This window comes from Salvelinus fontinalis, chromosome 22, assembly GCF_029448725.1.
Source record: "Salvelinus fontinalis isolate EN_2023a chromosome 22, ASM2944872v1, whole genome shotgun sequence".
Classification (NCBI taxonomy): domain Eukaryota; kingdom Metazoa; phylum Chordata; class Actinopteri; order Salmoniformes; family Salmonidae; genus Salvelinus; species Salvelinus fontinalis.
The window spans coordinates 35,172,143-35,186,608 of NC_074686.1; positions in this window are offsets into that span (position 1 = coordinate 35,172,143).

Consider the following 14,466-nt stretch of genomic DNA (forward strand, 5'->3'; position numbering starts at 1 on the left):
TTCCTCTATTCAGACGCAGTCCCATTACCCAGCCCTGCATACTGTACATCTGAGTGGGGGAGCACTCACTGCACCATACCCCAGCCTTGAACAGCCTTGTTCGCCAGCCCCACGACACCACGCTGACAGCTAGTTCAATTAGGTGAGATAAACGGCAGCCGGTGCTTTTGACACACGTGTTTCATTGCAATCTCCCTCTCACTGTTACCACCCGTGATCCTACTTATCTGTTTCTCTCCCATTCTCTCTTCTTACCCCAAACCCAAAAGCTAGAGAAAAACGGTTGGTTTGATTTCCTCGTGTGCTATGGAGATAAAAGGAGAGTTACTTTACTGGAGAACATTGTGTGTGTGTGTGTGTGTGTGTGTGTGTGTGTGTGTGTGTGTGTGTGTGTGTGTGTGTGTGTGTGTGTGTGTGTGTGTGTGTGTGTGTGTGTGTGTGTGTGTGTGTGTGTGTGTGTGTGTGTGTGAGAACATTGGTTTGCCTGGATGGATCTGGGTAAATGGCAAATAGAGAGAAGCACGAGTCAACGAGAGAATCTGGAGAATGACTTTTAGGTCAGACTGGATGACGTCCTCGATGCGATCAGTCTGGATCCACTCTTGAAATAGCTCCTTCATACTACAGATTGTCCTTGTCGACGTCGCTCAGGTCAACCGTGATACAAGTCAGTATTCGACGTCCATCCATGTCTGAGGACGTCGGGAGATGATGCGGAAACTGGTCACTAGGGGCAATAGTGAACGCTGTCACCTTCAAGTAGGTTTTGGTTTGGATGGGCGTAATCATCTGCCTCTGATTCCAAAGGTTGCAAGTTTCATCCAGCGATATAAAGTCGTTTTTTTGTTTTAAGCCTATTCCCGAAACTTAACTCTGAATGGTTAAGGTAAGGGACTAACCTTCTATATTCAGAGTTAATGCCTAAACTAATTCTGACGTGAGACTGTGTGAGCTTGTTGTGTGAACGGTAGGACTGTTACAGAAATGAGAGTCTGGAAGTTTTCTCTCTTTTTATTCCAAAAGCAGGTGGTAGGAGAGAGAGAGAAAGAGAGAGAGAGAGTGAGAGACATGGAGAGAGAGACATAGAGAGAGAGAGAGAGAGAGAGAGAGAGAGAGAGAGAGAGAGAGAGAGAGAGAGAGAGAGAGAGAGAGAGAGAGAGAGAGAGAAATAGAGAGAGAAATAGAGAGATAGAGAGAAATAGAGAGAGAGAGAGAGAGAGAGAGAGAGAGAGAGAGAGAGAGAGAGAGAGAGAGAGAGAGAGAGAGAGAGAGAGAGAGAGTGGACAGCTTTATCTCTGGAGGCAGTTACCTGCTGTTCCTACCGCAAGTTGTTGTAGCTGTGATGTTCTGTACATCATTTCCTAACTCATGCTATCCACTCCATCCCAGCTGCTCCAAGCCTCTTTCCAGGTGAAGAACACTACTGTGGGAGAAGAAAAATAGACAAGAGACAAAGGGGAGAGCGGGAGAGAGAGAGAGAGAGATGGATTTCACAGGATTTCTGCCAGAGAGATTAAATAGGGGGAAACTAACAGCACCAGTACAAATGTATTCAACACCTCAACTCAATCCATGGACACAGATCACCCACCTCTACCACAGCACCATTCCTCTACCATCACACAAATGTGTGTGCAGGCACATACACACACGCACAGCAAACGGCACAGCCGGATAACATCCCAACAGTGTATTCCCTAGAGAAGTAGTGGAGTTGTGCCAAGAAAATAACCTCTCCCTCAACGTCAACAAAACGAAGGAGCTGATCGTGGATTTCAGGAAACAGCAGAGGGAACACCCCCCTATCCACATCGACGGGATCACAGCGGAGAAGGTAGTAAGTTTCAAGCTCCTAGGCGTACACATCACTGACAATCTGAATTGGTCCACCCACACAGACAGTGTGGTGAAGAAGGCGCAACAGCGCCTCGCAACCACAGGGATCTCCAGAGGGTGGTGTGGTCTGCCCAATGCATCACCGGGAGCAAACTACCTGCCCTCCGGGACACCTACAGCACACGATTTCATAGGAAGGCCAAAAAGATCATCAAGGACATCAACCACCCGAGCCACTGCCTGTTCACCCAGCTACCATGCAGAAGGTGAAGTCAGTACAGCTGCATCAAAGCTGGGACCGAAAACAGCTTCTATCTCAAGGCCATCAGACTGTTAAAAGTATTTTATTTAAGCAGGCAAGTCAGTTAAGAAGTTATTTTTTTAAATGACAGCCTTACCCAAGCTAATGCTGGGTCAATTATGCACCGCCCTATGGGACTCCCAATCACAGTGGGTTGTGATACAGCCTGGAATCGAACCAGAGTATGTAGGGATGCGTCGAGCACTAACATGCAGTGCCTTAGACCGCTGCGCCACTCAGGAGTAGTTGGCTACCACCTGGTTGCTGCCCCTTAGAGGATACTGCCGCTTAGAGGTTACTGCCCCTTAGAGGTTACTGCCCCTTAGAGGATACTGCCCCTTAGAGGCTGCTGCCCCTTAGAGGCTGCTGCACCTTAGAGGATACTGCCCCTTAGAGGCTGCTGCCCCTTAGAGGCTGCTGCACCTTAGAGGTTACTGCCCCTTAGAGGATACTGCCCCTTAGAGGATACTGCCTCTTAGAGGTTACTGCCCCTTAGAGGTTACTGCCCCTTAGAGGTTGCTGCCCCTTAGAGGTTACTGCCCCTTAGAGGATACTGCCCCTTAGAGGATACTGCCCCTTAGAGGTTACTGCCCCTTAGAGGTTACTGCCCCTTAGAGGTTACTGCCCCTTAGAGGATACTGCCCCTTAGAGGATACTGCCCCTTAGAGGATACTGCCCCTTAGAGGTTACTGCCCCTTAGAGGTTACTGCCCCTTAGAGGATACTGCCCCTTAGAGGCTGCTGCCCCTTAGAGGTTACTGCCCCTTAGAGGTTACTGCCCCTTAGAGGCTGCTGCCCCTTAGAGGTTACTACACCTTAGAGGTTACTACACCTTAGAGGATACTGCCCCTTAGAGGCTGCTGCACCTTAGAGGATACTGCCCCTTAGAGGCTGCTGCCCCTTAGAGGCTGCTGCACCTTAGAGGATACTGCACCTTAGAGGATACTGCCCCTTAGAGGTTGCTGCCCCTTAGAGGTTACTGCCCCTTAGAGGATACTACCCCTTAGAGGTTGCTGCCCCTTAGAGGATACTGCCACATTAGAGGCTGCTGCACCTTAGAGGATACTGACCCTTAGAGGATACTGCCCCTTAGAGGTTACTGCCCCTTAGAGGCTGCTGCACCTTAGAGGATACTGCCCCTTAGAGGTTACTGCCCCTTAGAGGCTGCTGCACCTTAGAGGATACTGCCCCTTAGAGGTTACTGCCCCTTAGAGGCTGCTGCACCTTAGAGGATACTTCCCCTTAGAGGTTACTGCCCCTTAGATGTCACTGCCCCTTAGAGGATACTGCCCCTTAGAGGTTACTGCCCCTTAGAGGCTGCTGCACCTTAGAGGTTGCTGCCCCTTAGAGGTTGCTGCCCCTTAGAGGTTGCTGCCCCTTAGAGGTTGCTGCCCCTTAGAGGATACTGCCCCTTAGAGGTTACTGCCCCTTAGAGGTTACTGCCCCTTAGAGGCTGCTGCACCTTAGAGGATACTGCCCCTTAGAGGTTACTGCCCCTTAGAGGTTACTGCCCCTTAGAGGCTGCTGCACCTTAGAGGATACTGCCCCTTAGAAGCTGCTGCCCCTTAGAGGCTGCTGCCCCTTAGAGGATACTGCCCCTTAGAGGTTACTGCCCCTTAGAGGCTGCTGCACCTTAGAGGATACTGCCCCTTAGAGGTTACTGCCCCTTAGAGGTTACTGTACCTTAGAGGATACTGCCCCTTAGAGGCTGCTGCCCCTTAGAGGCTGCTGCCCCTTAGAGGCTGCTGCACCTTAGAGGTTACTGCCCCTTAGAGGTTACTGCCCCTTAGAGGTTACTGCCCCTTAGAGGTTACTACAACTTAGACATTACTGCCCCTTAGAGGTTACTGCCCCTTAGAGGTTACTGCCCCTTAGAGGATACTGCCCCTTAGAGGATACTGCCCTTTAGAGGATACTGCCCCTTAGAAGTTACTGCCCCTTAGAGGCTGCTGCCCCTTAGAGGCTGCTGCACCTTAGAGGCTGCTGCACCTTAGAGGATACTGCCCCTTAGAGGATACTGCCCTTTAGAGGATACTGCCCCTTAGAAGTTACTGCCCCTTAGAGGCTGCTGCCCCTTAGAGGCTGCTGCACCTTAGAGGCTGCTGCACCTTAGAGGTTACTGCACCTTAGAGGTTACTGCCCCTTAGAGGTTACTGCCCCTTAGAGGATACTGCCCCTTAGAGGATACTGCCCCTTAGAGGTTACTGCCCCATGTACATATACATGGAACTGGTCACTTTATCAACGTTTACACATTTCATATGTACATACTGTATTCTATTCTACTGTATTTTTGTCATTGCCACTCAGACATTGCTCGTCCTAATATTCATATATTTCTTAATTCCATTTTTTTACTTTTAGATTTGTGTGTAATGTTGTGAATTGTTAGATATTACTGCACAGTTGGAGCTAGGAACATAAGCATTTCACTACACCCGCAATACATCTGCTAAATATGTGTATGTGACCAATAAAATGTGATTTGAGAAGAGAAGAGAGAGGGATCAGAGGCTTTTAGCTGTCTTTACACATATACACCCTGTGTTTGACTCTCAATATAACAGGAACAGTGGCAATTTTACCATGTAAATCTTGGTGTGGGGGGGGGGGGGCATTACAAGTGGGAAGCATGCCAGCAAAGCCACTACACAACACAACACTAAACAATACATTAATTGCACTGTAACAGTGACAAACAGTGCCCACAATCTGTTAGGGCCTACATAAAGCTGTCCCAACAGCAGTCCCAACACCTTACCACTGCTGAATCTGGCTGAATCAGCCATAAGGTGTCCCATTAATCTTACAGGAGAAATCTGACATCACAAAATGAAGGAAGGTGGGAGGTGTGTTTGGTAACCTGGGGGAAGGACAACGCTGGACTTAAATCTTAAATGTACACACAGGCACACACACATATATTTTTTTTAATTGTATACTCTAAAAGGTTTATCTTACAGTCAACACAGCAGCAGCTGTTTCCCCCAACAAACATAGCCTACAGAAGTCTCTGCTGTAGTCTTTAATGTAATAGGGTTATGGAGACACCTGAAGACACCTGAAGACACCTGAAGACACCTGGAGACACCTGAAGACACCTGGAGACACCTGGAGACACCATGAAAACACTCCTCAAAGAACTGCAGCTCCAAAGTTTGGATCCCTGTTAACATGAAAGAGATGGATTTTAAAAGCATCTGAAATCCTGTAGTCCTATCTAGTGTGGTGCTATAAAAAGGTATCTAGGGAACCTTTCTTTTTTCCCCTCATATTCTGCCGTTGGACTTGTGTTTGGTAACTTAACTTAACATCTCCTCAGGGTTTCCATATAACAAGACTTTTTGTTTTCAATGATGCATATCCTCAGCAGTTTTCTTGTTCTTTATTTCCGCCACTGGACAATAATATGAATTTAGCCTGACTCAAGTTTTTCCAAAAGACGAGGAAGTATTGACGAAGACACCCCTCCCCCCTCACACACAAAATTCAACTCCTAAAAGGAAAATTAGCAATATGAAAGACCATTAAAAAAGATAGTTACATAGAATAAATTGTTATTGGTCACGTACACGTATTTGCAGATGTTATCGCAGGTGCAGTGAAATGCTTGTGTTTCTAGCTCCAACGGTGCAGTAATACCTAGCACTACAAAACAATACACACCAATCCCAAAACGAATATGTTCACAGAGGATGTCAACGGTTTAATGTTTGAGGTGTTTTATGACTGTGGTGTTTTCACAGGCTTCTAAACAACTCCAGGACAGAGAGACTTGATTCTAAACAGAAACCAAAACACATGATACCAAAACACACCACAACAGACAGTAGAGAAACCATACTTTAATGTACAAACGCTTAAACCGAAACACATGGGCAGGGGAATCAAGAGGCACAGCCAACAGGGCAGAGTAGAATGACACAAAGATAAGGTGGGGAAACATTGTCACAGAGACATTGTCACCACAGCTTAGTGGTTATCTTCATTAATGCGGATGACAGAGACCAAGCTATGAGAGCCACCTGGCTGCAGTGTTTGACAAACACAGACTGCTTTCCAGTCCCAGTCTAGATCATTGAGCAAAGTCAACAACATGGAGCATTCAAGTTCCTCTGGCAGTTTAGGAGAGAAAGAGAGTTAGGTACTCTGGCCTGGGCGGCTCTCTACCCAAGCAGGAGGGGTGGCACGGGGTGATACGACACACAGCAACCACGGAGATAAGGGGCCAGCCAGCAGCACAGCACCACATACCGACAGAAATAAAATACCCTGTCTGTCGGAGAGAGAGAGAGAGAGACAAAGATATAGATAAAGAGAAAAAGGGTGTGTCTGTATTTAGCTTAACTAAATAACTTAACTAGTAATTTGCTAGTGCTCTCAGAAGAGAGGAGAGTGAGGAGACCACACTGGAGCCAGACGAGACTCCACTCCCCTCTGTGGAGATCAGAAGAAACCGAGCACAGTGCCACAACAGAGAAGAACAAGATGGATCTGTTACTCATGCATGAGGCTGATTTAACTTTCAGATGATGTTCTTTAACTCCCTCCTCCCTCCCGCTTCCCTCGCCTCTTCCTGTGGCTGCCCACAACACCCCCCAAACCCCCCTTCCTACTCCTAAATCTTATGTAATACTGGAAGATTGATGGCATTGAAAGGGGAAGTGGGTGATTACAGACACCTAGAGGCAGCCTGGCACACAGGACTTTAGATAGAGGTGTGGGCCCTGGATTTCCCCTTTCTCTGGACAGTACTGATATTCATGTGATATTTGGATAGACACTGTATCATACAAAATACCGTTTCAGGGTAGAGGATAGGTTGCCCAAACAGATTAGGAGAAAAAACAGAGCCCTCCAAAAAGTTGAGTTTATATAATATTACAGTGTGTCCAAATGCTCGTTTCTTTTTTCATTCTTTAAACCTTAGACTTATAGATTCCCACAGAGCGCTCTCTGTCCCCCACTTCTCTCCCCTGACACACTGTAAAACTCATCATTCTTTATTTTGGAGGAGAGAGAAAAAGGAATTCAATTTAGAAGTCTGATTGGCAGGGCAGCCTCTGGGATGAAGGGGGGCAAGCAGAGAGAGAGACGGAGGGAGGGAGGGAGCGAGGGAGACAGGGAGGTATTGTGCTCTGAGGCTGCAGTGGCTCACTGTTTGCTTTGGTTTCTAGGGTAACACCGGACTGCAAAGAGATAACTTAAACAGATGTGGGAGAGAGCGAGGGAAAAACAGGGAAAACAACCACAGAGAAAAGCCACTGATAAATCTGCCGTGTCTGAAAGCTTTTTTGTTTTTTCCCCTTCTTTTTTGTGGTTTTCAGTCTTTCAGGAGCAGAGGAGAGAAAGGGAAGAGAGAGGGGGGGAGAAAGAGAGAGGGGGAGAGAGAGACATAATAAATAATATACAGTATATATTGTCATCTAGTGAAGAGGGAATGTTGATTGAGAAGAAGCCCCAAAACACCATCATAGACCAAGAGACAAATCCAATAGATTAATTAAGCACACTAAGTCACCTGGCCTTTACCATATCTGTCAATGTATGTTTTAGGGGCCCGGGATCTTATAGTTGGGATGGTGCCATCATTATTGGAGTTGAGAAATGACGGACAGGATTTGGGAAAGGGGTGTGGGGTGCTGGGGATTTGGGGTCAATTTAATGTTCAACTTGGAAAGAGAGTTGAAATTCAACAAGTCTTGAAAATTGTCCATTGTTTTATGACGATTCTATGACGATTTGTTAATTCATGAATTGAATTTAAAATTCCCTTCCTGAATTAATGGCAAGTTGAAAACTGATTTGACTCCAATCCTGGTGCGCTGCAAAGGTGGGGGCCAGGGAGTTCCTTCAATAGACATTACAGGAAGTTGTTAGCAGTAATTGAACTAGTTTAGGCACTAAACAGAGCAGACAAAGTTTCCCCTTTGATCTAGGAAAACTGCATTGGACATGTCTCAATTAAGAGAGACAAATAAAAAATATAATATTGCCTTTATAGTTGGCTGGGAGGAGAGACATTTAGACTCTGATGAACCTTTAACAGTAAGAAGACAAGAAAATGTATATTTCTATTCCAGAAACCATCACCTCAACCATAGTCCTCACTGAGCATAATTCAAAAAATGTAAATACTAAATTGGAAATATTCAACCCTCAGGGATCAGAACTAGCAACCTCTAGACTACCTGAACAAGCCAAATGACACGTGTTGTTAAAGAGCTAGCGTGTTTTCAATCAGTTTAGCATTTTTAAAAGGTAAATGGAAATACAGAGTTTGGGATTAAATTAAATAGTCTAGGAGGCCTACAGTCAAACCAGAAATAGCAGTTTATCAACAGTTTTCAAACCCGGATGTCCAACAGGAAAATCATTTTGGGAATTCCTCGCAAAACAGACTTGACAGTCAATGGGAGAAGTGAAAAATGTGTGTTAAATTCTACATTTTCTCGAAAAATAAGTAGCTGAAAATGTTATATCTACAACCTTGTGAATGTGACACGTTTTTAATTTTCGTCAAAACAACCTTATATCGTAGCAGGGCCTTTCATTTGACAGCCTGCAAATGCGCAATTCGGCGCCACACGACCGTTATACCCTATGACCTGTTTCTGCGCATTAACTTAGCTAGCTAACGTCGCCATGACTTCGCCTACAAACATGATCAGGGATTTCTGTTGGAGAAGCAGTTTCATTATATTTGCGTTTACTGACCCCTAGCCTTCTCTCATCACAAACATCACCAATTTGATTCAATCTAACTATCTCCGTAAACAGAATTGGCTTATAGTGATTGTCAAGACCACCTCCTCTGCTTCTCTGTTAGAGCCCAAAATGACACGTTGACATGAAAAGTAAACAAAACCATCCCCCTCTAGTGATACATCTCTCTAGACAGACGGGTTGCCTCCGATGCCAATTGTACCAATGCTTCAGCTTACACTTTTGTAGAAGTTCCAGCGTCAGTTGGAACAGAGAGGACGAGTCCAAAACAGGACGCAAGTCACTGCCGTATCCACTTGTTGCCCAGATAAACGTGAGCACAATTCCCGCCCGCATTTAAAGCCCCGCCTACCCAAACCCGTGATTTGATGGAAGAGTTGTCTGTCTGAAGAGGACCCTCCTCTGAATTTATTTTTTTTGTTCCTCTTTCGAAATGTCAGAGAGAAGCCAACATCCTCCCCAGGCCTTGTACCGTTGCCTAGCTTACTTTGCTCCAAGGTCTGGGATATCCGAGACTGCATTATTCCCAATGAGTCTGCCCAAATGTACAATCCCATAGTTGAAGAGGTGCAGGAGAGGTCAGACTGTCAATCACCAGTCTCCTTTCACTGATAATCAATCTTGAACATGCCACCAGGTTGCAAAAAGAGCTTTAATATATGAAAATGTGAATCTCGGGTTATCGCGCTCCAAAGGATGTGTGTAGACACAGGCGTACGTGGCGAGTGTAAAGAGAATTGTCAGACTGGATTAATTATACCAATCAAAAGGAGGAACTTTTCTGTCCAGAAGGCTTTATTAAAGGTTCAATGTAGCCGTTATTTTTTATCTCAGTATTAAATCATTTCAGCCCCAGAGAGGTGTGGGACTCGCTTTCTTACCGGTGATGTCACCAGGCAGGCCAAAACTCGATCCCGCCAAAACAGCTATTACACTAAAGCAGTCCTTCTCAAATAGTGGGGCGCGCCCCCCTTTTTTTGCACCGAACAAGAGCACACAGCAGGAGATATGAAGTGCAGATAACAAGCCCTTAAGAGACACCATGGAAAAATATTTAACAGGGATGAAAAGAAAGGCGGAGAGAAGACGGAGATAATGAGACAAACGTAAGTCTACCGAAAGCTAAGACGAGGAAATACGACGACGCTTAGGTAGCGCTTGGCTTCACTGTGACTACGGTGGGAGACGAGGAAAGACCGGTATGTTTACTGTGTCTAAAAAGGTTGGCAGCGGACAGCATGAAGCCAAATAAATTAAGGCGTCACTTAAAGACATTACACCCCAATCACGCTGATAGCCGCTTGAGTTTTTTCAGCGAAAACATGCCGAATATTGCCAACAATCGTCCCGCTTTGTGAATGCTACTTCAGTAAACCAGCGAGCACTGTTAGCATCGTATAAGGTGGCGTACCAAATTGCTCAGTGCAAAAAAAAACACTCCATAGCAGAGGAGCTGATACTACCTGCAGCATTAGACATGGTCTCTGTCATGCTGGATGATGCAAGTGCTGCAAAAATAAAAACTATGACTTCCTCATTTTGAGAAGAAAAAAAATCAGCACAATTTGTTTTATTCATTTTTGTTTTATAGGTCAAAGTGTTTCATATATTGTGCTCCTGAGTTAATGTTGCTGATCAATTTGAATGTATTATTATTTATTGATTATATTTTATTTTATTTTTCAGTATCTAATGGTTAAAAAAAAAATACAGTTTAAATAAGGCTTGAATTTTAGTTTTAATTTCAGGCAAATCAATGCACTTTAACTATTTTCTGTTACAGACTAAAAAACAATGTTAATAAAGTTATTCTTTGTTGTAAGTTGATCTATATTTCTTTCTTTTTTTGATTTCTTTAATGTTAATAAGGATCAAATGTTATGCAGAGGTGTACTTATAACAATTTTATAGACAAATTATACTATTTACAGTCGCGGCGGAGAGTTGGGGGGCGCGAAATGTTTACATCATCCTAGAAAATAATTGAGAAGCACTGCCCTAAAGAGACATTATCAATATTGGCACTGGGCCTTTAACCTTCCAATGAGGCTCTGCTCAGCAGACCTGCCACTCATCCTCACTGACCTACTGACACAAACCAAGAAAAGAGTCCAACATTTCCAGGAGACTACAGGTGAACTTTTTTCCCCTCCTGTGAACGTATTATATCATAGAACCCTGCCAGATAGTTCCATGAACTTAAAAATAGAGATGGAAGGATGTTGAGGTGGAAGGATGAAAAGCTATGAGGAAAATTACCTGATAAAAGTTCAAGGTTTAACCTGTTGGGGATGGGGGCGCTGTTTAGACTATTTATGCTAATGTGGCTAATTTTTTAAACGGCTTCCCACAAAATCCTTGATCGTACAATATGCATATTATTATTATTATTGGATAGAAAACAGTCTATAGTTTCTATAGGAGTTGAAATTTTGTCTCTAAGTGGAACAGAGCCCATTCTACAGCAATTTCCCTGACATGGAGTCAGATTTGAGAAACGTTGGCCACTTTTCTGAAGTCATTTAAAAGGGCTCTGTCGTTGCTATGACTATACGGACACTTCTTACGTCTTCCCCTGGATGCCTTTACGTGATGACGATTCCAACGGGCTCGATTGCTCGTTCACAGGCCCTACAAATGAAAAAAACCTTTAGCTAGCAAGTCTTTTCTTGCTGCGTAACGCGCGTGGAAGACACCGACCCTCTCCTGTTCCAAGCGTTAGTTTAGCCTGTTATATTTCTCCGGTCATCTTTTCACTCGTTATAGGAGTTACAAACATCACAAAGTAGTTAATTTAAAGCGTTTTATAGCAATTTATATCCGTTTAGTGCGATTTTGGGACATTTATTTTTGCAACGATGTGAAAAGTTGGAAACGCTTTTCAGTTCATCCCGAACGTAGTTGACATTTCCACATGGCAAGAGGACAGCTTTCCACCAAAAGACGATTGCTCCCAAGAAAGGATCCTTTGCCCAAGATACTGATGGAAGAACAGCTCAAGGTAGGACATTTTTATTATGATAAATCGTGTTTCTGTCGAAACATTTTAGTGGCTTAGGACGCCATGTTTTTTGACGTAGCTTCGCTTGGCGCAAACTGTATTGAAAAGTAAGGATAAATTAAAAAATGTAATAACGCAATTGTATTAAGAATTAAATTGTCTATCAATCCCTGTCCACCCTATATTTTTTAGTCACGTTTATGAGTATTTATGTATAAGAGTAGATCACTGTCTAAGTGGCGCAAGGACGTTTTCTTTACCAGCTTGTCTACATTTCACATTGTCTAACCATGATTTTGGTGGCTAAATATAAACATTTTCGATCAAACTGTATATGCATGTTGTAATGTGATGTTACAGGAGTGTCATCGGAAGAATTCTGAGAAGGTTAGTGAAAAAATTAATATCTTTTGGCGATGTTGACTTTTATCGCTCACTTTGGCTAGAATCAATGCTGGGCTGCTAATTGCTATGTGCTAAGCTAATATAACGATTTATTGTGTTTTCGCTGTAAGACACTTAGAAAATCTGAAATATTGTCTGTATTCACATGATCTGTGTCTTTCGATTCGTGTATGCTGTGTATTTTTACGAAATGTTTGATGATTAGTAGTTAGGTAAACACGTTGCTCATTGTAATTATTCTAGTCCATTTGTGATGGTGGGTGCAATTGTAAACTATGCCATATACCTGAAATATGCACTTTTTTCTAACAAAACCTATCCCATACCATAAATATGTTATCAGACTGTCATCTAATGAGTTTTTTTGTTGGTTAGGGGCTATAAATATCTTAGTTTAGCCGAATTGGTGATGGCTACTGGTGTTGGTGGACAAATAAAAGATGGTGGAATATGCTAATGTGTTTTTAGGTAATAGATGTACATCTTTACATATTGTGTCTTCCCTGTAAAACATTTTAAAAATCGGAAATGTTGACTGGATTCATAAGATCTGTGTCTTTCATTAGCTGTATTGGACTTTAATGTGTGAAAGTTAAATATTTTAAAAAAATATTTTTTTTGAATTTCGCGGCACTGGTTTTTCAGTGGGGGGGGGGGGGGGGGTGCCGCTAGCGCCACGCTGATCCTAGACAGGTTAACTCAGTGACAAACACACACACACACACATGCACACTTTATTTCAGCCCCACACAACTTTTCTCCTGCACTGATGAGCAGCAGTTGCTCTCAGAAATAAATTCCTAAATGTCTAGATGTCTTTATACCTCATCGACGTGTTTTTCCTTACAGGCATTCATTCACACACACACACATACACACACACACACCCACACGTAACTACGCTATCGACGTGACCCTCTGCAAATGGCCTTTCTACCTACAGTACCGCTGCTGTTTTTACCTCCTGCTCTCCTTTATGGGTGAGAATGACAGCCTCTCTCCTCTCTGACGGAGCCGGAATGCTCTCCTGTCCACCTAAAGCAGGCAGACCCCTTTAATCCATGGCTGAGTGTGCAGCAGTATTGATGGGCCACTAAAGACGATAACATCAGCTATTAGAGATAATGGTGGACACACCCTCACTGACACACTCTCAAAGGTCAGGGATTCAGCTGCAATGGCCCTGTGAGCAGAATCAATCTGCCTGTTTGATGCCCACGCACACAACACACACACACACATTAATATGTATTTAAGTGATTAATAAAAAATCTTGGCAACTGAATAAATAAATACATAAACATCCAGCTAGACCAGAAAATATTGCCTTAATATACAGTGAGTCAAAACATTAGGAACAACTTCTTCTCACCAAACCAGAAGTTCATTCAGAATCAGACCCTGTCTCTGGCTAGTATCGGTATCACCACACCTTTACACACACCCAACACACACTGCAACTTTACACACACCAAACACACACCCAACGCCCCACTAAATACCTTTATTGTCCTCGTGGAGCGTGTGGTGTGGTGATGGGCAGAGAGGAGAGGAGAGGAGCCTGGGCCTGGCAGGATATAGGTGTCTGGTCTGATACACTATATATACAGCAGTCTGTGGACTCCCCTTCAAATTTGTGGATTTCCGCCACAACCGTTACCGACAGGTGGATAAAATCGAGCACACAGCCATGCAATCTCCATAGACAAACATTGGCAGTAGAATGGCCTTACTAAAGAGCTCAGTGACCTTCAACGTGGCACCGTCATAGAATGCCACCTTTCAAAGTCAGTTAGTCAAATTTCTGCCCTGCTGGAGCTGTGACGGTCAACTGTAAGTGCTGTTATTGTGAAGTGGAAACGTCTAGGAGCAACAACAGCTCAGCCATGAAGTGGTAGGCCACACAAGCTCACAGAACGGGACCGCCAATTGCTGAAGTGCGTAGCTGAAGCACTGTCCTCGGTTGCAACACTCACTACCGAGTTCCAAACTGCCTCTAGAAGCAACGTCAGCACAAGAACTGTTCGTCAGGTTCTTCATTAAATGGGTTTCCTTGGCCGAGCAGCCATGCGCAATGCCAAGCATCGGCTGGAGTGGTGTAAAGCTCGTTCACCATTTGTCTCTGGAGCAGAGAGAAACGCGTTCTCTGGGGTGATGAATCACGCTTCACCATCTGGCAGTCGAACGGATGAATCTGG